General features: G+C 40.6%; 1 pseudogene; it reads left to right on the top strand.

Moving 5' to 3' along the window:
• The first annotated feature begins 13,219 nt into the window (after window positions 1–13,219).
• Window positions 13,220–25,457, top strand: LOC149276093 (death domain-containing protein CRADD pseudogene; annotated as a pseudogene).
• Window positions 25,458–27,278: the final 1,821 nt, after the last annotated feature.

The following is a 27,278-nucleotide window of genomic DNA, read 5'->3' as shown; positions in this document are numbered from 1 at the left end:
GGGGGACCGACGGAGCTCAGCCCTCAAGCAGCCATCTTCTCCAACGGTCGGCCACGCCCCCCCCTGCCTATTCTATCTAGTCTTCATAAGAGGAGATTTCAACTAGCTCTATCTTCTCCGCTGTGTTTGTTTGACATCTCTAGGAATCCCCCTATTACATATATACAGCAATCATGGCACGGTCGGAGGGGAACGGTATATGTGTAAATGTAAAAACACTAGCTAAGAAACAGTAATTGCACTTATATGGTCAAAACACAACTCTTCAAGTATTTTAAACCAATAATCCCAACACTGGAAAGATTTAAAAGAGTTTAGGAAAGGCCAACTGATTGCTCTTTACATTCTAATCTGGAAAACTATTTGATTATAGAAATGGTTCCCTCCCGACCCGTCTCTGTGTATCGGCGCTCGGTGGTTCGGCACCTTCTGAATGAAGCTAAAGCTCTGATTCCCCTTCATTGGGGTGCGTCGTCTCCGCCCTCTATACGGGAATGGGTGTTGCGGGTTGAACATGTTCGGGAAATGGAGGAGCTGGTGGCCAGGTCTGATAGTCTTAGCGAGCGGCATTGTCATACCTGGTTCTACTGGTCCCAGTTCCTGGCAGATCCCTCTTCTCAACTTCTATTTGGCTGATGTTCTCTTTATTATTTGTTTTTTGTTCTCCCCTACACGCTGCAGGTGCTGAGTCGTCTATGCACCTTATTAGAGATACCCGGTACCTTCTCCCTGTGTTCAGCACTTTACGGTGGAAACCGTTTTAGTTCCGGCGCTCTGACGCTATGGCCAGAATAGGAAGTCTCTGTGAGTTACAAGCAAAGAAGGAGAGTATATTCATTACTATTGCAAGGGGGAGCACTGTGTTTGTTTGTGTTGTGTTCAGTGTAAAGTTTTGTTGAAAAAAGCAAAAAAAAGGGGTAAGGGCTATTTCAGGTGTGTTGCTAATTAAGTAATTAAGTCTCTGTGAGTTCTGCTTGGCTTTTGCAGTTGCATTTAGCTTGGACACACAAGCGAATCCTGAGCTGGGGCGAATCTCCTAAGTGACATCTCTAAGTGAGGAGTTACAAGCAAAGAAGGAGTTAAAAAGCAAGAAGGAGGGTAAAGTATAAATCCTTGTGATTCCATATAATTATATATATATATATATATATATATATTGCACCTTACTGTCTGTTTTTGCCAGTTATTTGAGCTATCCCCATTGCCAAGATGTCCTCCATGTTTGACAATGCGGTCAGGTGTACATCTTGCTCAATGTATGCAATCCTTGATCAGCGCTTCGAGGGTGCATATTGCTGTGCGAGATGTGTGCGGGTTGCTCATTTGGAAGCACAAATCCTGAGTCTAGAGGAGCAACTGGCAACACTGAGATCTATTGACAACTTGGAGAGGAGTCTGCTGCTCACTGAGCAAGCTCTCTCGGGGGTAGAGGTGGGGGAGGATAGCGGGATGGAGGTACAGGACAGTCAGGCAGCTAGCTGGGTTACAGTTAGAAGGCGGGGTAGGGGGAAAAGCGCCAGGGAGGCTAGTCCTGATCTAGCACACCCCAACAAGTTTGCCCGGTTGGCAGATGAGGGGGATGTTAGTTCAGAGTTAGCAGTACTGCAGCAAGTCACTGCCTCTGACCACCAGAGGGGTGTCTGCTCCAGTAAGGAGGGAAGGAGGAGCGCAGGGCAGGCCAGACAGGTGCTGGTAGTGGGGGACTCAATTATTAGGGGGACAGACAGGGCGATCTGTCACAAAGACCGGGATCGCCGAACAGTGTGTTGTCTGCCTGGCGCTCGCGTTCGGCACATCGCGGATCGGGTTGACAGATTACTGGGGGGGGCTGGAGAAGACCCAGCAGTCATGGTGCACATTGGCACCAATGACAAAGTGAGAGGTAGGCGGAGTGTCCTTAAAAATGATTTCAGGGACTTAGGTAGCAAGCTTAAGGCAAGGACCTCCAAGGTAGTATTTTCTGAAATATTACCTGTACCACGTGCCACACCAGAGAGGCAGCGGGAGATTAGGGAGCTAAACAAGTGGCTCAGAAGCTGGTGTAGGAAGGAGGGGTTTGGGTTCATGGAGAACTGGGCCGACTTCTCTGTCGGATACAGGCTCTACGGTAGGGACGGGCTGCACCTCAATGGGGAGGGTGCAGCTGTGCTCGGGGAGAAGATGGCCAGAAGGGTGGAGGAGTGTTTAAACTAGGTAAAGGGGGGGAGGGAAACTACAATATAGAAGGGGAAGATAGTGTAGATAGAAAGCTGGGGCTTATAAATGTACCTGGGGGTGGAGCGGAGGGAGGGGTTAGAATAGTCAATAGGGATAGGCTTCATAGGGAAAAAAACCATACACCTCTAAATTGTATGCTTACTAATGCCAGAAGTCTGACCAATAAAACTGACGAACTGGAGTTAATAATGTCTGAAGAAAACTATGACATAGTGGGTATAACAGAGACATGGTTGGATGATAGCTATGACTGGGCGGTTAACATACAGGGTTATAGTCTATTCAGGAAGGATCGAAAAAAACGAAAAGGGGGAGGAGTTTGCCTTTATGTAAAGTCCAGCCTAAAGGCCACACTGCGGGAGAATATATGTGAGGGAAATGATAATGTGGAGTCATTATGGGTAGAAATATATGGAAAGAAAAATAATAAAATACTGATCGGGGTTTGCTATAAGCCACCAAATATAATGGAAGCAGCAGAAGATCAATTATTAAAGCAAATAAACAAGGCAGCAAATCACAACGAGGTGGTTATTATGGGGGACTTTAACTATCCCGACATAAACTGGGAAACAGAGACCTGTGAATCTCATAAAGGAAACCGGTTTCTGACTATAAGTAAGGATAATTATCTGTCCCAAATGGTACAGGACCCGACCAGAGGGGGCGCCCTACTGGACTTAATATTAACCAACAGACCTGACAGAGTAACTAATGTGCAGGTCAGGGGGCATCTAGGAAATAGTGATCACAATATGATACATTATAACTTGTCCTTCAATAAGGGAACTCTTAGAGGAGCCACAAGAACCATGAACTTTAGGAAGGCAAAGTTTGATCAACTAAGAGAAGCCCTTAACACTGTAAATTGGGAAAATGTCCTCAAAAACAAGAGTACAGACACTCAATGGGAGATTTTTAAGGATATCTTAAATTCTCACTGTGAAAGGTACATACCGTATGGGAATAAAAGAGTCAGGAACAAGAGAAAACCAATGTGGATAAATAAAAATGTAAAGGGGGTAATAAATGGCAAAAAAAAGGCATTTAGGCTACTAAAACAGGAAGGCAGTGAGGAAGCACTAAAAAGCTATCGGGAAAAAAATAAAATATGTAAAAATCAGATAAAAGCAGCAAAAGTGGAGACAGAAAGACTCATTGCCAAAGAGAGTAAGACAAACCCCAAAATGTTCTTTAACTATATAAATAGTAAAAAGGTTAAAAATGAAAGCGTTGGCCCCTTAAAAAGTAATGAGGGAGAAGTTATAGACGGGGATCAGGAAAAAGCTAATCTATTAAATATATTCTTCTCTGCTGTATTCACAGAGGAAAATGAAATGCCAGGTAATATACAGCAGGATGAGATAACTGCCCCAGTACATGTCGCCTGTCTAACCCAGGAAGAAGTGCAGTGCCGCCTAAAAAAAATCAAAATAGACAAATCACCAGGTCCAGATGGCATTCACCCCCGCGTTCTAAGGGAGTTAAGTAATGTAATAGACAGACCCCTATTTCTAATATTCAAGGACTCTATAGTGACCGGGTCTGTTCCCCAGGACTGGCGCATAGCAAATGTTGTGCCAATATTCAAAAAGGGGACAAAAAGTGACCCGGGGAATTATAGGCCTGTTAGTTTAACTTCTGTTGTGTGTAAACTGTTTGAGGGTTTCCTAAGAGATGCTATTTTGGAGTATCTCAATGAAAATAAGTGTATGACTCCATATCAGCATGGGTTTACAAGGGATCGGTCCTGACAAACTAACCTGATCAGCTTTTATGAGGAGGTGAGCTCAAGACTGGATCGGGGTGAATCGCTGGATGTCGTATATCTTGATTTTTCCAAAGCATTTGATACGGTGCCACATAAAAGGCTGGTACATAAAATGAGAATGCTTGGGCTGGGGGAGAATGTGTGTATGTGGGTAAGTAACTGGCTCAGTGATAGGAAACAGAGGGTGGTTATTAATGGTACATATTCTGAGTGGGTTACTGTTGCTAGTGGGGTACCACAGGGGTCAGTTTTGGGTCCTATTCTTTTTAATATATTTATTAATGACCTTGTAGAGGGATTGTATAGTAAAGTATCAATCTTTGCAGACGATACTAAGCTCTGTAACGTGGTTAACACAATAGAGGACAGTGCACGATTACAAATGGATCTGCATAGGTTGGAGGCTTGGGCTGGGATGTGGCAGATGAGGTTCAACACAGATAAATGTAAGGTTATGCACATGGGGAAGAAAAATCCAGGCTGGGAATATGTATTAAATGGGAAAACACTGGGGACGACTGACATGGAAAAGGACTTAGGAGTTTTAGTTAACAGTAAATTTACCTGTAGCGACCAGTGTCAGGCAGCTGCTGCTAAGGCAAATAAAATCATGGGGTGCATCAAAAGGGGCATAGATGCCCACGACAAGGAAATAATTCTACCACTGTACAAGTCACTAGTCAGACCACAAATGGAATACTGTGTACAGTACTGGTCACCAGTGTACAAGAAAGATATAGTGGAGCTGGAGAGGGTTCAAAGACGGGCAACCAGAGTAATAAGGGGAATGGGAGGACTACAGTACCCAGAAAGATTATCAGAATTAGGGTTATTTAGTTTGGAAAAAAGACGGCTTAGGGGGGATTTAATAACTATGTATAAATATATAAGGGGACAGTACAGAGATCACTCCCAGGACCTATTTATACCCAGGACTGTATCTATAACAAGGGGACATCCTCTACGGTTGGAGGAAAGAAGGTTTCTACACCAGCACAGACGGGGGTTCTTTACAGTAAGAGCGGTGAGATTATGGAACTCTCTGCCAGAGAAAGTGGTTATGGCAAACTCAATAAAAGAGTTCAAAAGGAGCCTGGACGTGTTTCTTGAAAGCAATAATATTACAAGTTATGGATATTAGATTAATAGGGACAGAACGTTGATCCAGGGATTTATTCTGATTGCCATATTTGGAGTCGGGAAGGAATTTCCCCCCTGGTATGGGGCAATTGGCATCTGCTTCATAAGGGTTTTTTTGCCTTCCTCTGGATCAACACAGTAGGGACACAATATGTATATAGGTTGAACTTGATGGACTTTGGTCTTTTTTCAACCTTATGAACTATGAGGGGTGAGGGTATTACTTATTGTTTCTATCAGGGTTGTTGTCTATTTTGTCATCCTTGTGTGCAACGCTGTCATAATTATTGTCATTGTTATATGCACATTCCTGCTGTGTCAGGATTTTGAGATTTCTTGCTAGTATCCCCCCCCCTCCTGTTCACTCCTATTCCCCTCCTGTCTTGTATACCTTGTTGTAAAATAATAAACTTTGATTTACAAAAAAAAAAAAAAAGAAATGGTTCCACATAGGGGGAGTAGAGAGTTTCCAGTTTCTAGTAAATGGAATTTTAATTGCTTCTAGGCAGTGGGTTACATAGTTACATAGTTCATAAGGTTGAAAAAAGACCTAAGTCCATCAAGTTCAACCCTTCTACCTAACCTTCCTATTCTTGATCCAAAAGAAGGCAAAAAAAATCCCCTAATTAAGCTACTTCGAATTCTGCCATCAGGGGAAAAAAATTCCTTCTTGACTCCAAGAGGCAATCGGATTTCTCCTTGGATCAAGAAGCTCTAAAATATTAATGTTATTCTATTTATATCCCTGTATGTCATGCCTTTCTAAGAAAATATCGAGGCCCTACTAATAGTAGTTTATCTCTCTTACCTAAATTCGACAATTTAAGTGGAGTAAAGCCACTTCTGGTGATCTTCTAATTTTAGTTTTTATTAGAAACTCTAGTAGATCAAAAACCCTATTCCATATGGTGCTAATCCCTTCACATTTCCACCAAATGTGGAGATAGGTTCCCTCTTCATTACATCTCCAGCAGATAGAAGAGCTAGATGGATACATTAACTTTATCCTAGATGGAACTAGGTACCATCTGTTAACAACTTTATATTGGGTCTCCAACAGACTTATAGAATGTATGGCTCTGTTTGTGTTCAACTGTGCTTGGAACCAATCAGAAGGGCATGTTACAATTGAATTCTTTTCCCCATAATTTTATATAGGGGGGTCTGATGTTTTGTCCCACTCTCATACTAACTTCAGAGCTTTGGCTATTACTCGGACTACCTTGAATTAAAGGTTTCACTAAGTTGGTCAGTCTGAAAGGTAGATTGCATAAAAGATCCTCTAAGAGCATTCTTTATTCTCAAATATTTGAAGATCTCTATTGACAGGAGTTGAAATTCTGCTTGTAAATTTGGGAAGGTTTTTATTTCACCGCCTATGACCAGTTGATCAATAAGATGTATACCTTGTTGTTTCCATCTTTTTATATTAAGGTCTTCCATATTAAATGCAAGGATCTCTAGTCAGTGGAAGTTACCAATTTTTTATCTATCTTCCATTGTTGTTTTTTTTTATTCTCCCAAATAGAGATCAACTGTTCGAGGATTAGACTGCCTCTAATATTTTCTTTTATATATTTTAGACCTCGTATATTCCAAATAAGGGAGTCTAAATCTAGTCCTCCCCCTAGTTCTTTCTCTATCTCATACCAGCCCTCATTTGTATCCTGAGCTAGTTGCATTCTATAAATGTGAACAATCATAGTGTAAAGGTTTCTTATACTTATTATAAGTACTTATTGCTTCTTTTATATCTTTATCTAGGTTTTTCCCCAGCAGGACAGTTTTAGTTGTATTAAACTTATAATTTGAGACCTTACTATAACTTCTGATTTTGTCCATCAAGGATTCGACCGGGTCAGTTAGTGTAATTAATACATCGTCTGCATACATATTCAATATTAGGCTATTAGTTCTAGTTTGATATCCTGTTATCTTATCATTTCTTCTAATATTAATAGCTAAAGGCTCCATTGAAATTATATATAGTAAGGGTGATGTAAAACGACCCCCCTGACGGATGCCGCTTCGTAATTGAAACCATAGAGAGCATAAATTAGGGCCTACTACCCTAGCCGAAGGGTCTGAATACATGGAAAAAATTGCCCTATGCATCCATCCCTGTATTCCGTTTCTTGATAATACCCGACTTAGAAACTTCCAACTGACCTGAACACCTTCTCTGCGTCTACTGCTATAGTTAATAAAGGAATTCTTGATCTAGTGCATGCATCCATAATATCTATTATTCTTCTTGTATTATAACTAGATCTACGCGGGACGAAGCCTATCTGATCTTTATGGATTATTGTGTCTAAGACAGGCTTCATCCTCGCTGTCAGTATTGATGCAAATATTTTAACGTCTACATTAAAGATATCGGACGGTAGTTTGTAATAATCGTAGAGGATTTACCTTCTTTTAGGATTGGTAAAACATTGGCTCTCATAATTTCTTGTGGAAAGCGACCCATCTCTACCGTGTCATTAAACATTGTTGTTAACTGTGGAACTAGCTGCGTCCTAAAAACTTTGTAAAACAGGTTACTAAAACCATCCGGGCCCGGTGTCTTGTAATTGCCGAGTTTCAAAATTTCTTTATCTACTTCATCCTCTGTTATGGGTCTATTTAATATGTCCCTTTGATCATTGGAAATGTGAGGTATCTCTGTTCTCGCTAAATAGTTAATTAACTCTTCCTCTGAATTTAATATTGTTAGGTTATATAGTTCCCCATAGTATCTATTAAAAAAGTTACCTATGTCTTTAGGAGTAGTTAGTGTTCGACTACCATCTACTAGCTTTATTATTCTATTAGTCGCTCTTTGTTTTTTAAGCTTATTAGTGAGCATCTTGTCGATTCTATTTCCTCTAGCATAAAAGTTAGTTTTTGATCTTTCCATATTTCTGGTTATTTTTTCAATTAGTCTCTGATTAATCTGATCCTGTATTTCTTTCATTTTTTGCGCTAATATTCGTGATGGTGCCAATATATTGTCTTTAGAAGTTTTACTTAGTTGACAATATAATTCAGAGCTCTTTGGTTGATATTTATTTTAATAAGCTGTCCTCTGATGACTGCTTTGAACGCACACCAATTATTTCTACTGCAGGTATCTGTTGGAACATTTTCTTTAAAATAATTAGTTATTTTATTGGAAAGGGCAATTTTTTCCTTTCTGGATTTTCAATATATAGTCATTAATTCTCCAGGTAGTTCTTGTCTTTGGGGTGTGTGCATCTTTTAACACTAAGCAAACAATGCTATGGTCTGACCATGTATTATTTTTTTATACTGATTCTTTATGTTTTATGGATCAGGTTTGCATCTCCCCACATCATGTCTATCCTAGAATAGGAAAGATGGACTCGTGAGAAGTGGGTAAAATCTATTTCTTGTGGATTAAAGGTCCTCCAGATATCAAAAAAAATATTGTAGTTTAAAATCTTATTTAATGCTTTAGCTTGTTTTATTACCCTATTATGTATAGTACTTCCCTTCGGTAGCTTTTTATCCATAAGAGGGTCCAAGACACAATTAAAGTCACCCGCGATCAAACATCTTCCTATCTTAATGTTTTCCACTTCTCCTAGGATTTTATTTAGTAAAACTACTGGTGAAGTGTTTGGGAGATAGATATTAATAAAGGTATATTTTTCGTTATTGATTTCACAGATCAAGATTAAGTATCTGCCTTCTGGGTCTGATACTTGGTGATCAATTTTAACTTGTATCTTTTTGGAAAACATTATGGCAACCCCCTTTTTTTTTCTTAAGTCTTGTCTGAAGCATGATATACTTTAGGAAAAAAAATTCCCTATCTTTCCTATTTTCTCAAGTTGTCTCCAGTGTGTTTCTTGTAAGAAACAAATATCGACTTTTTCTTTGCATAGATAATTATATATTATTGATCTTTTTAGGGTAGTGTTTATCCCTTATGCATTCACTGAAATAATTGTAACCATTGTATCTGCTATGCATTTCCCACTCCATATCTCGCGCCATGACACAGACAACATATAACAACAGGGTCACATATTTAGTGACCAATCTATGCTTCCCGATCATTAGACGAACTCTGGTATCCCTTCTCAGAGTCATCCTTTTGCGTCTTGTTCCCTTCGATGCAAAAACTATGTCGATTGTTAAGACATAAGGCAGGAGGCTTCCCCCCGCCGTGAGTATACCCCGCTGGAGAGACTGTTAACAATATAGGAAATGGAGAAAGAAAATATATATATATATTTTCTACAACTACAGCCTATAAGGCGTAATAAGGAAGTAACAATTATTTTATTCTTATTTTTTATTTTCTTTATTTCACATTACGTGTCCTTTTAATTATCTTAATATGTGTTTGTAAAAAATAATATTTCTAAACAAAGTGAGTATATTTGTAATGAAAGGAATTTTTTCTCAGACGGAATCCATTATATATTTAAAAACTAATAAAGTTCTAAATTAAGTTAACCGTGTCCTCATTTAGTGCATCAGAAATTGCATTAGTGCATTATTTATTTATTTTACAATAGTTCCTTATATTAAGAGATAGGGTATCCTTTCTTGTTCAGAGTTCTAGTAATGAGTGGTTCATATTTAAAAAATTCCTCTTCTATTTGTTCCTTCGTTTTAGTGTAAGTAATCCTGTATGTATCTCTTAAATGTGTGCATGTTCAAATTTTTTCTCCGGCCAAATCCTTTATATTTTTAAAAACCATAAAGAATTCTAAGTTAAATTAATTATGTCCTCATTTAGTGCATCATAAAAATAAATTTATTCCCTGTATCAAGTGATAGGGTGTCCTTTCCTATTCAAAATTCTAATAATAAATGGTTCATATTTAGAAAAAAAATAATTTTAAGACCGTTTAAGAAGGCAGTACAATGCATAGCTCTTTTCTGATGATTCTCACTTCAACAGGAAAAATTAAAAAGCAATCCATCACTCTTTTATGTGAATGGGTACTTCATGCCAGGAGTCTGGTTCCTGCTGAAAGCAGTGTTCTCGGCTTCAAGAAATGCTGCATTACTAATGCCATTGATGGCACGGGGGATGATATTTTGTGGCATGACACACCACAGAGCAGCACTGAAAACAAAGGAGATAAGGAGGATGAGGACGATGATGATCATTGATTAAAAAAAATATAGAAACAAACTGTTGTTTTTCCCTCTGATACATGCTAGGTTTTTTTTCCATGTTTCCTACTTTACAGATAATCTGGTTGTGTTTTAATAAACTATTTTTCAGGACAAAAACAGAGGTTTTGATTTCTTCCCCACATGGTAGTCTTATATTCAGGCCTTTTTTCCCCAATAAAATCCAACATTTGGGGGGTCGTTTTACAATCTGGGTCATTTTATAATTGAGATGATACGGTATGCTTTTTCCTAAATAGGTTGCAGGGTGACTAGATTTGGAAAAATATGGTTTTATAAAAATCAAGACCCTACTTGTACATATTGCCCTATAACCTGCAAAAAACTGTGGGTATTGCTAAGCTCTGGACAAATATTAGAATCTATTTAAACAGTTTTTTTCATTAACTTTTCTAGGTAAATAATTTTTTATTTATTTTTTTAGTAAATTTGATGATAAATATCTAAAGAAAGCCCTTCTTGTCCTGAATAAAAACAATATATAATTTGTAAGGATACTAAATTAGAAAATTACAGTTTAACACTAGCACGACAAAAACGTTATAACACCCACAGTCACGAAGGGTACAAAGTAAAAAAAAAAAAAAATGTCCGGCCCTTAAGGGGTTACGTTTGTGTCAAGAGACTACTTTGACTTTATATTCCCAGTTACTAAGGGACTTCCCTTAAAAAGAAAATATTCTTCAAACAATCTGAAATTACTCTTTATGATGCCACGGGGGGGGGGGGGGGATACTGATTGAGGTCTGAATATGGGTGCTATCTGCTGTCTGATAATTTTAATTTCTAAAGAGATTCGCATGCATTTAACCTCATACTCCCTTTTCACGCCGGTTGCAGGACGTGTGAAGAAACCATTTAGTTTGAAATTACCGTATGTATTTATTTCAGTGCCCCTCCCCTGTAGAGTAACTACATCCGGTTAAAGCTCCACGCTTGGTCACATGACCTGAATGTCCGACCTTTGCATGTAAACGGGGCGAAACCACTAGTCAATGACAACTGTCAATAAAAAAAACGTTAATGTCACTGCCAATCATTTGATTATGTTTATCAACCCATTTAATATATTTTTTAAAAATAGAATTGATTTAGATTTCTTTTTATAGAATGCGGTGACATTGAATATCAGGTTGAGAGTGCCCGCTCAAGCTGTTGGTAGCGCTGTTCGAAAAAAATACCAAGATGGCGCACCCTGCTTGCTTCCAGGAGAAGCGTCTAATGAACGGCTAGCCGGTGGGGGATACGGTTTTGCTTTTACACTGGGTTGGAGGTAATGGTCAAACCCGATTAGAAGGAGCACCGTGCATGAGAGCTCATATAGTTTTGTTGTGACAGCTTTGGCTTGATGCAAAGAAACTATGCCTCCTCTTAATAAGGGTGTTTGCCTCGTCGTGTATTACATTAATATAATGCAAGAATGACTGGGAGGTGATGATACACTGACGCCTTGTTGCTAAGAGGGAGACTTTCGGAGGTGCTGACTTTGCATTTTGTCTTCAGCTATGGTAAAGTTGCAAGGGGTGTATGTATGTATGTATGTATGTATTTTAGGGCATGGTGTCCACGAAAAAAAAAATCTAATGTGTAGTATTTGGGCAGCTGACTTTGAAGTAAATTCTAAAAATGTATCTAGGACTCACACAATCTATAATTGACATGCTACAATATAGTGTTAACTAAAATCAATATACAAAGTGATCCGTATGTATGATATCCATTATAAACATGTAAAGGAGCATCATATACAATTTTTAATGAATGATTGTTCAGAGGTTGCTTTTTAATTTTTGGGTTGTCCTAACTCCTATGCACAGGAGGGACAGTCGTATGCATTTTAATGGCGATAATGTCGCAGAGCACATCACTTGGCATACTTGCCGACAGCTTGCTCCCTTTGAAGTCATTGAATGAGCAACTACTCACATGTATATTAGCAAAACAAATAAACATAACTGTCTAGTCCTCCTCCAGTTGCTTCTTTTAATCACATTTAAAAGATTGGAAAAATGCCTTTATATGCAGAGTAGTATAAATGTTTCTTCAAAGAACTGATTTGTTCGCTTTTACCATCGCTACTGTTGGTACAACTTCAAAGCTTTACTAAATGTAAATTCCAGTATCAGAAGTATTGTATAACCTTTATCTACCTTATTTATTATATTTTTTATTACAATTAAAAAAACACACCCACACACACAGTTATAAGTATTTTCCCAGTGGTTATGCCAGCAGAAGCCTTAAAACATACAGAAAAAGAGAAAACTGCTTTTATTCATAAGTGTTACAAAAACAAATCAACTATGTATGGTTAAGTGGAACATTTGCATCAGGTTTGATATAGTTTTCAATCTATAAGATATTAACCATTTCATTGTAGCCTCATATATTTTCTCTGTAATGAAAAAAGGGTAATGCAAATATACAGTAATGATGAAATAGAAAGCGTCTGGTGCCACAAACAGAACTCTTTACTTGAGATTCCTGTGCTCAAGCATTCAAGTATACAAACATTGCATCCTGGGTGTGTTCCTCAAGGCACCTCGATTAGTTGTTAGTTACTGAGCAGAAACCTACAGATGCAAATAATTTCAAAGACAGAAGTCATATGTCACAGGGGTGTACGTGTCTGTTGGGTACCCCTCCTAGGACCCCGTGGAGTCTTTATCTGGGTCTGGTACGTAGGGTTATTAAGAATAATTAATGTTTGATATTGCACTGTAGACATGTAACCTAGATTTATATAATTATTTAAATTATCTATGTAGACAGAAGTTACATTTTCTAACTCCATAGAAAAAAAACATTTAATGAAATGAACAGGCAGTGTCAGAGCATCAAAGTGAGAGAATATCCAAATATTATCTCTGATAAAATAGTTTAATCTGATCTGTTTATTGTGTTTACAGAATCTTATGGAAATCCTCCATAATGGAACAAAAGCATAAAGTATTGTTGACAAAGCTGCGCCTGGAGCTATGCGCAGAAGCCCTAGCTGATGGCCTTGTACCACAGTATCTTTTTCAAGAACTTATTATCACAAGTGATCAACTAGAGCAGATATGCACACAGGCCACCAGCCAAAGGAGAACAATGAAGCTCCTAGATATTTTGCAAACCCGTGGACCAAATGCTTTTAAGGTTTTCCTTGAGTCCTTGTCAGAGTTTCCATGGGTAAGAGAAAGGATAGAAGGACTCTGCAAGGAAAACTTGGATCAGTTTACAACAAGAAGCCTTGAATTGCCTGAAATGCTCCGTCATAGCTGTCCAACTGAGAAACAGTTGAATATCCTTGCAGGGAAATTAGGATCGGAGTGGGAGCACATACTGATTCATTTAGGACTGGATCACAATCAACTATACAGGTGTAAAAGTCAATATCCATACAGTGTACACTCACAAGCCTTTGAAGGATTTATCAAGTGGAAGCAGCAGATGGGAAGCAAAGCCACAATGCAGAGTTTGTGGGAAGCACTACATCAAACTGGGGCAGACCCCTCAGTAATGCAATATATAATGCAATAGCTTTTTTTTTAATGGAACATTTGACGATGCGATGCGCACAGACAACCTCCACTACTGCCGGCACTTCCGCCGGAGCCTATATGACAGAGCACTGGTGGGAAGTGACCTTCTGGTGCTCAGTCATGGAGGTCCCGGGTAGGAATGGAGGTTGAATGCGCGCATCAGGCAGATGTCACCGGCTGCCTCTAGGGATGCATCGGTAAGTCGGGGTGGGGGGCATTTAGAGGAGAATAAGGCATATCTGGGGGGTGCATAGTTTTTATTAAATATGGAAAAATGGTTTTCTTGTGAATTAATATTTGCTTGTAAAACCTTTTCCTATAGGGTAGTCTTATATTCAAGCTTTTTCTTTTTTTCTAAATTAATATTCAAATTTTGGGGGGTCATCTTATAATCAGGGTCATTCTCTAATCAAGCAAATATGGAATATACAATAATGAACCTAAGGGATGTCATTATGATGTGATTCCAAACGAGACCCATGAGGTCTTTAAAGACATCTACAGTCAAAAAGAATAGTACAAAAATGGTTAAAAATAAGTGCCCAAACCCCTCTTACGCCTACACCAAAACATCAAAGATAACAAAAACAATTGTGTACAAGGGAGCATGCACAAAAGCCTATGCTGAGTATTAATCAACTTGGAAGTGGGTTTTTTTTGTTTTATTTTCTACTTAAAATATTAAATGATTAATTATACCTACAACAATCAATATTATTAACCCTATATGACTGCAATTTTATAATTTATCTATTAGTTGGATTAGAAAACAAGATAAAGCTAGACCTTTTTATAAAGAAAACAATGTAGTTAGTGTGTGTGTGTGTATATATATATATATATATATATATACATATATATATATATTGTCAGACTTCCACTGTACAACACAGATGTATTTTTAAAGTGAATCTGTCACTTTTCCAGATCGACGCTGTCTTTTTATATTTTCCTCTGCCTTCATAATTAATTGAAATTGTTTTACAGAGAAATTGTAAGCAATTATGAAATGTCCACAAAAAAAAAATACAATGAACTGCTGTTATGCTGTTTCTATTATATATAGAGAGAAAGGAGAGATACATGCAATGTATTAAAACAAATTTCAATTAATGCAACAGTTTTATTTAAGAACAGAAGCATGGAGACTGACCAAAATACAATTCATCATTAGCTCTTTCCTAGCCAATCTTTTTGCACTATTTGTATCTAATTTATTTGTTTAACCCCTTAGGGACCAGGCTGTTTTTTGTTTTTTTTAAAGAAAAATTGTACCTTTTGTGACCAATGCTGTTTTGTTTGTTTTTTTATTCACAATAAAATTGATAATACAGAATGTTGCAAATGGCTTGATTGTAGTCTGTATTGCAAAACTTTTCATTTCAATTACATTCTAAACTGTGAACTTAATTGAACAAATATTCCTTTTTGCACCTTAGTCCAATTTGGTAGATCTAAATAGAATAGAAACATTTGGGGAGTGATGAGGATACCGAATGCAGTAAGGGAATTCATAGAGCTCTGAAATTTAACCCTCAAAGGGTCTAATTTCTCACAATCCCACCGAACATGTTTAATCGTCCCGATCTCCTTGTAACATCTCCAGCATGTTTGTGGGTTTGCAGGGTTCATCTTGTTTAATTAAACTGGAACCATATACCATCTGAACAGAATGTTGTTCTATCAGGTTGACAAGGTGTACATTACTGTTTGCCAAGTGGATCCCTTGAATCCATTCCCTAAGCTCAAAGGTCATGGGCAGATCTTCCTCCCACTTTATTATAGGTGGATCCTTTGTTGCCAGTTCTAATTCCTGAAACAATCTAATTGAGCAGGCCACCTGTTTAGTCTCCTTATGGACCTCCAAAAACTCTATCACTACATGTGACTGAAGCATAATTCGGTAATTAAGGAGGTTCTTAAGCCTAAAATAAGAGTTCCTGAGATGGAAGCTTAAATTTATCTTAGATCCTAAGAGCAACCACAAGTGCCATCCTGTAAATGACGTTGCCGTCATTCACAGGATGGCATCAACAATAGGTATGAGTTCATAGAGCGTCTAGCCAGACCCTCTTGAGAATTCTCGAGCTCCTCCTGCAGGTTGAATCACTAATGAGTGATTACTAATAAAAATAATATGGTAACATGTAAAAATCCCCACTGTCACCAAAAAAAATTAAAAATTAATAAGCAAGTCCTAAAATTCTTTATCATTCCAAAAATTCCAGCATGGAAAGAGTTAAAATATTGGCATTACAAATGCCCATAGGGTGTCTCGTATTAAAAAATGCACGAGTGGATGGGGTAAATTGATTTGGACGGGTTCAAAGATGTCCCAAATATGGGACATGGGGGCGGTAGGATCAGACGTTTAAATGGCATAAAAATACACACCTCACAAAGGCGGCCTTTTACGTCCCAAATAACCCTACAAACCCATGCATGTAGGGTATCACTGCGCTCAGATGTTGCTGAACACATATTGGGGTGTTGTTTGACACGGACATATACCAGGAGCGATAAATTTATACCTGAAGTACAACGTGTGAAAAAAATACAAAAAAAATGTACTACCATAAAGTTTCACAAAGGCTGGTGGTAAAATTAGTGCATGGAAAGGGTTAAAATACCAGCATTTCAAATACCTTGGGGTATCTAGTTTTTAAAAATATATGATTTGGTGGGGTAAATTGCATTGGCCGGCTTCAAAGATACCCGAAATGGCACATGGCCTATAACATGCAGAAAAAAGCAAAAAAACATTGGGTATTTCTAAACTCAGGACAAATAGTAGAATCTATTTAGCAGGTTTTTTATTCATTTTTGCAGATAAGTAAACGTTTTTTGTTTAAAAAGTGAGAAAAAATTTTTTTACAAAAAATCCCCATTTTTTTTTTATAGTAAATTAGATGATATGATAAAATTAATGGTATCTAAAGAAAGCCCTGTTTGTCCTGAATAAAACAATATATAATATGTGTGGGAGCACGAAATGAGAGAAGAAAATCACAGCTAAACAGCAACACCGATAAATGTTAAAATAGCCATTGTCCCACAATATATTATGAGTAATAACCCCTATTGTCCTTAAGGGGTTAAAGGAAGACAGCAACAATGTTTCGACCTCACAATGAGGTCTTTATCATTGTGAGGTCGAAACGTTGTTGCTGTCTTCCTTTAACCCCTTCAATCCCAGGGGTTTTTGGTACCTCAAAGCCCAGAGCAATTTTGCCATTTTTGGGGTATGTCGGTTTAGCGATGATTCTCTTTTCCTGTGAATAGTGTACCCATGTAAACTATATATTGTTTTTTCAAGGAGAGATAGAGCTTTCGTTTGATACCATAGTTGGATGATTAGCTGAAAATTTAGAATGAGAAATTTAGTAAAAACTAGCGAAGATTAGAAAAATAAACTATATTTTTTTTACATTTTCCCTCTGAATCCTCACAAAATTAGGTAAAGTGATGGAAAATCCCCTCCAAGTTTATCAATTCCTGATTTCAGAAATACCTAATTTGTATAGATTTTCCAGACTTTCCCAGCACCAGGGAGCATACTATTAGGTGTACAATTTTGTATAATTTTTATGCCTATGGTTTAACGGGTTTGGGGGTTGTGAACGGGGGCAGGAGGGTTATACTGGCTAGATGTTATGCTAGGCAATGGGATGTAAGGTTTTTTTAAGAATTTTTTTTATTATCTTTTTTTATATATTTTTTTTAAAAAAAATTGTATTTTAATTTTTTTTACATTTTTTGTATTTTTTACATTTTTTTTTTTACACAGTAATGGTTAGAGGTCCTCCTAGGGACCTTCTGAACATACCAGTGATGTCACAGTGACATCACAGCTCATATTATAAATTTTTTTAGTATTATTTATATTATTATTTTAATGATTTATTTAATATTATTTTTAAATGACTAACCGTTTTTTTTTCTTCAGCTTTTCTGTTACAGGCCGGGAGGGGGAGTGAGAGAGATGGTTTCTCACTCCCCTCCCCGCGATCCCCCTGCACCGATCACACTGTGATCTCTATGCAGGTCCTCACAGACCTGTGCAGCGGCAGGGATGTGTCCCTGACGCTGCACGAAGGGCTGGGCGTACCGGGACGTCCATAGGGGTTTCTTTGTGGGTGTTTTTTGGACGTCCCGGTACGTCTATAGGGGATTGAAGGGGTTAAAAAATCTGCCTGAGCTGGAACCCTTGAGTGCCTGGAGCCCTTATTTATTTTGATCATATTGTATTATTTACTATAAAAAACGTATAAAATATGGTGACATTTTTTGAAAAAAAATGACTTTTTCTAACTTTTACTCATCTATAAAAGCTAATGTAAAAAACCTGCTAAATAGATTGTACTCTTTGTCCTGAGTGGGTTTTTTTTTGTGTTTTTTTTTTTGCTTGTTTCTGCGCGTTATGGGGCAATAAGTACAGGTAGTGTTTTGCAATTTTAAAACCATTTTTTGTGTGTATTTTTCCCCACAAAAACAAAAAAGTACTTTAGATATTAATTTACAGCTCCTGGTATATGCTACTGTCACACAACACCCGAATATGTGTTCATCAATATCTCTTGAGTACACTGATACCCCTCATGCATGGGTTTGTCTGGTTTTTGGGAGGCTAAAAGGCCACATTTGGGGCATATGCATTTTTCAAATTGGAAATTAGACGTTTGGTCATCCTTCCCCCATTGTTAATTGTTGAACCCGGCCAATTCAATTTACACCATCAAAATATAAATTTTTAAAAGACACCCCATGGGCATTTAACATGCCAGTATTTTAACTCTTTCCATATGAGAATTGTTTTAAGCTAAAATGCTAATTTTAGGACTTGCTCATAAAAATATTTTTTTATATATATATTTTTTTTTTTCCTTTTTTTTTTTTACATTTATTTTACTAATCACATTTTGATTAGTAAATGGATGACGTGCATGGTTGAATGCAGTACCTGTATTCAACCGGCAAGGGGAGCGAGAGTTCTCAGGAGGGTCTGGAGAGACACTGGGAAACTTGTTTATTTTTTTAGGGTAAATCATGTTTATTGAGTATTCAGAGAAAATGAGGGATACAGGAGGAAAAAAAGGGGGGGTCCAACGAAAGTGAGACCTAGATGTAAAAGGTACCAAGTGTAGTACGCAAAGATGGCCTTCAAAACATAGAGCAGGCATAACACAATCATGATAACCCCTTGTAACAGTACAAAATATCAGGGCAACAAATTATTGCATGGCTTGATAACCCTTTGGCAGAGTAGCAATTTGGGGGGGAGAATAGAAGGAGAGGGAAAAAGAGTAGTGAAGGAAGTTGGGGAAAGGGAAGAAAAAAAGGGGGGTGGGGAGAAGAGGTAACGGCAAAGGTACTGAGGGAGATCCCAAGGACAAACTCTATTGCCCCTATTGATGGGTGTCACATCTAAGGGGCGGATCAGCGAGAAACTCCATTCAATGGAACCAAGGAGATCGAAAAGGGCATATGTTGAAGGAGAAAGAGAATTCGGGTGTGAAGGGGATATACTTATCAGTGAGGGTCTGAACATGTGTATGAACGAGCTTGCAAAAAGGGACTATGGGTGGACAATTCCACCATAAATGATGGAGCACTGTGACGCAGAGCACCTCCATCACTTATCCAACACATTGGGATTGTAACACGCTGCCGTAGCGGGGGGCCTATACCATAAAGCCAACAATTTATATGACGTTTCTTGGTCCCGATTACTAAGAGAACAGCGGTGCGTCAGGACACATATCTTTACTCACTACGCCTCCGTGAGGGTGACCTGCGGCAACATCTCCCACTTGCCCATGTAATCCGGGGGAATGGGATTCAGGATGGATAGAAGTAGGCCATACAGTAGGGAAATACCATGAGTAGGAGGTGTATCAGAAGTGCACAAGGCTTTAAATTTTGTGAGATCCCTTAAAACCTGGAGCTAATGAGGTCCGGGGCTGCTAAATAGTAAGAAAGAGGTCATTCGCATAACCCAGGAGCTTATGATGGGTCCGCCCAACCTTTAAACCCCTGATGTCCGGGTTCATTCTAATGGCTTGCATGAGGGGTTCTAAGGAGAGCACGAAAAGCAGCGGCGACAAAGGACAACCCTGTTGAGTCCCATTTCTTATACAGAAAGATTTGGAGAGGGAGCCATTAATGCGGAGCCTCGCCAAGGGGGTCGTTTACAAGGAATGTATCCAGGTCAGAAAACCTGAGCCAAATCCCATGTGCCGGAGTGTAGTCAACATAAATGTCCAGTCCACCCTGTCAAAGGCTTTCTCCGCGTCTGTGGATAGATGGCCGGAGTAGAGGTGTGCTTCGTGTAATGTAACAGACTAAGGGCTAGGATGGTACCATCTGGCCCGTCTGCTCAGGATGTATCAATGAAGGTAAAAGTGGTTTCATACAACTGCCAAGTATTTTAGCTAAGAGTTTAAGGTCAGAGTTAAGAAGTGAAATAGGGTGGTAACTACCGCAATGTTCAGGATCCTTACCCTTTTTGGGCATGAGAGTGATTAGTGTCGTCATAGTGTGGGCATGAATCTGCCCATTTTCCGGAATGGAGTTGAAGGCGTCCACAAAGTGAGGACCCAGCAAGTCTTGGAAAGGGTAGCCCATATAATGCAGAGGTAGCCCATGCGACCCGGACACTTCCCAGCCTGAGAGGACTTAATGGCTAACACAAATTCTGAGAGGGTAATGGGAGCGTCCAAAGCTGCCGCATCTTCAGCGGAAAGTCCCCCACGGAGCGTGTGGCTCAGATAGTCCGCTAGCCTCAGATCACCAGAGGGTGAAAACGGGCCGTGCCTCGGGGGGGGTCAAGGTTATATAAGCCTGTGAAGTAGTCAAGAAAGCTACGTGAGATACAGGAATGGAGGAGACGTAAGCAGCCCTCTGCCGACCAGACTTAGGAATATAGGTAAGATGTCGGGCCACATGAAGAGTCCTCGCCAAGTATTTCCTGGGGTTATCCTGAAGTATTTCCTGAAGGTCATTTCCTGGGTTTATCCCCATGCTCATGGAACATGAGTAAGTAATACCTATGGAATTTATGATTCATCAGGCCCTGTCCGATTGTTCACTCTGGGTCATTACAGTCGTCTGTATGGAAACAGTCCCTGACAGATGCAGTGTGCGGCGTATGGCCTGAGCACTGACAAGCTGACCCCCCACCCCTTCAACCTCTGCAGCAATGCTGGCAGCACTCATACATCTAATTTCCAAAGACAACATCTGGATATGATGCCGAGCACATGCACTCAACTTCTTTGGTTGACCATGGCGAGGCTTGTTCTGAGTGGAACCTGTCCTGTGAAACCGCTGTATGGTCTTGCCCACTGTGCTGCAGCTCAGTTTCAGGGTCTTGGCAGTCTTCTTGTAGCCTAGGCCATCTTTATGTAGAGCAACAATTTATTTTTTCAGATCCTTCGAGAGTTCTTTCCCATGAGGTGCCATGTTGAACTTCCAGAGGCCAGTATGAGACAGTGTGAGAGCAATAACACCAAATTTAACATACCTGCTCCCCATTCACACCTGAGACCTTGTAACACTAACGAATCACATGACACCGGGGAGGGGAAATAGCTAATTGGGCCCAATTTGGACATTTCTGCTTATGGGTGTACTCTCTTTTGTTGGCAAGGTTTAGACATTAATGGCTGTGTTGAGTTATTTTGAGGGGACAGCAAATTTACACTGTTATACAGGCTGTACACTCATTACTTTACATTGTAGCAGATTGTCATTTCTTCAGTGTTGTCACATGAAAAGATATAATAAAATATTTACAAAAATGTGAGGGGTGCAGGGCCGGCCCAAGGCAAAATGCCGCCTGGGGCGAATTTTAAAATGCCGCCCCCCCCTTATCTACCCTTCCTCTCCCTCAGTCCCTGCCGCCCCCCCCATTATCTACCCTTCCTCTCCCTCCGTCCCTGCCGCCCCCCCCATTATCTATCCTTCCTCCCCCCCCCCTTGTACTTACCTTTCAGCAGTCCTGCGGCGAGTCTCCCTGTTCGGTCTCGGTGCCGGCTTGTAATGTTGAGCGCCGGAAATCTTCCGGCACTCAGCATTACAAGCCGGCACCGAGACCGAACAGGGAGACTCGCCGCAGAGGAGAGAGAGAGGGGCGCCGAGCGGGTACTGACAGCTTGGTAAGCGAAAACCACTCGTGCCCCTTTCTCTCTTTTGCTTTTTAAAAAAAAAAAAAAACTTCAAAAGTGCCGCCTGGAGCGGTTGCCCCACTTGGCCCTGGAGGGGTGTACTCACTTTTGTGGAATACTGTAGTTGCCAACTCCCCCCTGAGCAATGTAAGGCTCTGCAGGTCAACCCCTGACATGGAAGTCTTATGAGCCTGTTCTGCCACCGCTATATGCTCACAGAGAGAGCTAACTTATCCCCTCCGCCTTTTAGCGCTGCAAACAAATCCGTATGAAATGTCCCCGAATCACACTCTTGTGTGCTTCCCAAACCGTGAGATGCGGACTATTCTTTAAAGTAGTGGGACAATGCTGAGGTAGTGTCTGCACTAAGTTCCGCATCAGACAAGATGGATTCATTCAAATGCCAAGAACGCTCCGAAGGGTGAGCAAGTGGCGAGTCCAAGGAGATTCCCACAGGTGCATGATAAGACCATGTCGTCAAACCTATAGCCATAATAGAAAAGTATGGTGATATGAGAGGAAGAAATAGTCTATGCGAAAATAGGAACTGTGAGGCCCTCCAACAATATACCAATCGATGGGTAGAGAGAAGAGTGATGTCTTGACACGCCCCGCTCCCCACCTATTTTCCCTTTAAATGGGGGTGTTTCCTACTGCCATCAGCAGGACCTCCCACTGATGTCAGTGGGCCGTTCTGGACACTTCCCGCAAGGGAAGGTTCCGGGTAGCCGGAGCCCAGAAGTTCCCAGGTAATAACATATATGCAGTGTAGGAAGCGGGGGGAGGGGAAGGAGGAACGGGACAGACAGAGGGCATATATACAGTGTAGGAAGCGGGACGTCAGACAAGTTCTGCACCAAGGGACACATACTTAACATAACTCCAAGCCCCCAGGACAGATGACAGAAAAAAACCCCACCTGACCAAACAGAATTTTTTTAAAAAAATGTCATACAGAACCTAAACATAACAATAACAAGGGCAGGATATGATAAACATATCACGCAAGAGGCCCCCAATAGTGGTGCAGAGCACAATTCTGCCCAATAACTCCAAGCTCCCAGGGCAGATGACAGAAAAAAACAAAAACCCCACGGCAACAGCTCCCCTATTGCACAGGTAGCAGTGACAAAAAGCCATAAATCCATGTTTTTTGTAAATATATGTTTTATTGAGTTTTTTCATTTTGTTTAGTCAAACAAGAAAACAAAGGGGAAAGGAACAGGGGAGGGAGGTACAATGCATATCACTCCACAAAGTACAGGCAAACAAAAAAAGCCCAGCGCAGTGGGCGGATACAGTAGCATAGAGATCACATACAGAGTCACTAAAATGCTGGAACATAAGGCACAATCCCCACCACAACACTCCAGATATAAGGTGCCTGAGCATAGTAATTGTCCCTGAGGGGGTTATCCAGTCAGGCTTTACTAAGAGAGCTATTTTTGCTGCGATATTCTGTTTTTACTGGCTGTATTTCTTGGAATTTGAGGAGTCCTTGCAGATATCCACTTTAAGGAGAGTATTTTTTTTTGTATATACTATTTAAGTAAATGCATCACTTTGCTGTTGGTGTATAGGAGCATCTGGTTACATATTTTCATATTATAAGCTTGTCATGCTTTTGCAGCCCTACTTTGCTTTAATCTTGTGTTTTTGTGATTTTGTTTTTTGAGAAGTGTCTAGTTCATTACTATACTAAAATAACCAGGTGAAGTGTTTCTACTGTGGACAAGTCAATTTGTTAAAGACCTTTACTCCATTTCTGATTGAGCAACTGAATCATAACAAGAATCCCACAGGAACTGATAATGTCACCACATAGGTGCACTTGCACATAAGATCCACATACACATAGGACAGAATGCCAAATGTTTTTTTCCCACTAAGTTAATGTCAAATTTTAGGGCTTTAACTGTCTGTTAAAGGAAATAATCACACCAGTCATGAAATCTATCACTGTATAAATGCTGAACTTTTGGGACTGGGAGTTTGAAGTGACCTGAGAAAGACTTGAGGGATGTGTTGGTCGTTAAACCCTTAACGACCAACAATAATGTACCTGGCACATCATGGCATTAAACAGTGTTGCTGTAATGCCTCAATTTTGAGCAGTGGCGTCGCTACAGGGGTCTGCACAATCACCAAAGGAAACCCTTAGTGACAGGGAGCTGGGACTTAGACGATCCCAACAGTGAGGAGGCTAGGTGTAAGCGGATAATATTTAGGAATGAGTTGGGTGCAAGGGTATGAACAGCTGATATGGAAGAAGGAGCCAATACAGCAACGCAAGATAGTAACGGACGAGATAATCAGAGAAGCCGGGTCAGCAACGGAGCGGGTAGTCCAACAAGCCGGGTCAGCAACGGAGCGGGTAGTCCAACAAGCCGGGTCAGCAACGGAGCGGGTAGTCCAACAAGCCGGGTCAGCAACGGAGCGGGTACGGTACAAAATCGGCAGGCAAAGGATGGTCAGGCAAGCAAAAGGTCAAAAATCCAGAGATATCAAAAGCACGAACGTCAGGAATCAAAACTGCAACAAAGACCACAACAGGGTACCAGACAAAGCATATCCGGGGTATTTAAAACCGGCGCCAAAATTACAAGCTCCGCCTCCCAGCCCGTGACCCAATAGCACTGGAGGATCTCCCAGAGCCCCGCCTTTGAGGCAGACTGGCCGTTCCCCTTACAGGACAAGCAGGAGGAATGGCAGAAGATCGAGCACGGGTAAGTACCAGATGCTGGTAGTCACTGCTTCGTCGGGCAATACGATGCCCGACAGAAGCAAGACTCCCAGCTCCGGACCTCCGTCCCTGATGCCCGCATCGGAGGGGTTAACGGGATTTCCAGAAGACCGCCGCGCGCGAGCAGTCTTCTGCTCGCTCGCGTGCGTGCGGCAACGAAGGGGTGCTAGGAAGCCGCCGCCACCGTGCGTGATCGGTCTTCTGCTCGCGTGCGTGCGGCAACGAAGGGGTGAGTGTGACATTACCCCCCTCTCGAGGGCCGGCCACAGGCCGAACAATCCTGGGTTTATTAGGGAATTTAGAATAGAATTTACGGAGCAAGGCAGGAGCATGAAGATCCCTATGAGAAACCCAGGACCTCTCCTCCGGACCATAACCTTTCCAATGGACCAGGAAATGAATAGAGTTACGAATTCTTTTAGCATCGAGAATAGATTGGACCTCATATTCTTCTTGAGAGTCCACTAATATAGCACGAGGACGAGGGGTATACTTAGCGAACTTATTACAGACAAGAGGTTTGAGGAGAGAAACATGAAACGTACGAGGAACCCTAAGAGACGGAGGGAGAAGCAATTGTTAAGTAACTGGATTTATCTTGCGAACGATACGAAACGGACCAATGTATCTAGGAGTCAACTTCATAGAAGGCACTTTGAGCTTGAAATTCTTGGTTGACAACCAGACTCTATCGCCCACCCAATACGAAGGAGCTAGACGACGATGACGATTAGCCTGGAGTCTATAAGTATCGGCGGCTTTAGACAGGGCCAAATGTACAGATTTCCACAGGGAGGGCAATTGCTTGACATAATGGTCAATAGCAGGGACGGGAGAAGTAGCAAAATAATCAGGCAATACTTCAGGGTGAAAACCGTAAGTATAAAAGAACGGGGAAACTTTGGAGGCTTCATGAACAGAATTATTCCTGGCAAACTCAGCCCAGGGTAAAAGTTGGGACCAATCATCCTGATGATCCCCTACAAACAGTCTAAGAAATTGCTCAAGAGACTGATTGGTTCTCTCAGAAATACCATTGGATTGAGGGTGGTATGCAGAGGAAAAGGCCAAAGTTTTATATTTAGGATTTACAAAAGGTCCTCCAAAACAAGGCTGTAAATTGAACCCCCCTATGAGATACAATTTGCTGAGGAAGCCCATGAAGACGAACGATCTCCCTGACAAAAATAGGTACCAGGTCAGGGGCAGAAGGTAGTTTAGCGAGCGGCACAAAATGAGCCATTTTGGAGAAACGATCAACGACAACGAAAATGACGGTATTGCCTGCGGACGGCGGTAATTCTACAATAAAATCCATTGCCAAGTGAGACCATGGACGCGACGGACCAGCTAAAGGAAGCAGGAGACCCATAGGCCTAGAATGGGAACCCTTGGCCGTAGCACAAGGAATACAAGCGGCGACAAATAGCTTACAATCTTTATCTACAGTAGGCCACCAAAATTTCCTCCGAATAATCTCCTTGGTACGCCGAGCACAAGGATGACCCGAAGATAGAGACGCATGGGCCCAACGTAACACCTCTTCCCTAAAAGCTTCGGGCACGAATAAGGTGTCAACAGGCCACTTGCTGTGAACTGGGGCCCTAGATTGTACCTTAAGAAGACAGGTAAGTAGTGTAGACGCCACGTGAGTAGAAACAGAAGCAATGATTTGAGAAGGAGCCATAATGGGTTCAGGAGGGGCAGCAGTGTTAGTGACAGTATCAAATTGTCTAGACAGAGCGTCAGCTTTGATATTCTTAGAACCAGGACGATAAGAAATAACAAACTGGAACCTAGAGAGAAAAAGTGACCATCTAGCTTGCCGAGGATTGAGACGTTTGGCCCTGCTTAAATATTCTAAATTTTTGTGATCTGTTAATACAGTAATAGGATTTCTGGCCCCCTCGAGGAGATGTCTCCACTCCTGAAGGGCCGTAATGATACCCAAAAGCTCACAATTCCCTACGTCATAATTCGATTCTACCAGAGAGAATTTCTTGGAAAAAAAAGCACAGGGATGAAGTTTATCACGAAATTCCCTTCTTTGGGACAATACTGCTCCAACCCCTATTTCAGAGGCGTCTACTTCAATCACAAATGGCTTAGAAACATCAGGATGTCTTAAAACGGGAGCAGCGGCGAAAGCAAGTTTTAACTGAGAAAATGCACTAACTGCTTCTTCTGACCAATTGCGACAATCAGCTCCCTTCTTGGTCATACAAGTGAGGGGTGCAACAATCTTAGAAAAATTATGAATTAATTTTCTGTAGTAGTTGGCGAACCCCAAAAATCTCTGGAGGGGCTTAAGGGCCTGAGGTTGAGGCCAGTCAGAGATCGCAGATAGTTTTTGTGGGTCCATCTCGAAACCAGAGGCCGATAAACGTAACCCAAAAACGACACTATAGGAACTTCGAATACACATTTTTCTAATTTAGCATACAGACGATTTTGATGAAGGCGTTGGAGTACAATGCGAACATGTCTACGATGTGAGGACAAATCGGAAGAGTGAATTAATATGTCGTCCAGATAGACTATGACGAATTGCAAGG

This window comes from Sceloporus occidentalis, unplaced genomic scaffold (genome assembly GCF_023333645.1).
Source record: "Sceloporus occidentalis isolate IW3139 unplaced genomic scaffold, rSceOcc1.0.p SCAF_247, whole genome shotgun sequence".
In the NCBI taxonomy this organism is placed as follows: domain Eukaryota; kingdom Metazoa; phylum Chordata; class Lepidosauria; order Squamata; family Phrynosomatidae; genus Sceloporus; species Sceloporus occidentalis.
The sequence above is the reverse complement of the archived record's forward strand: the minus strand, read 5'-3'. Positions and strand labels throughout refer to the sequence as shown.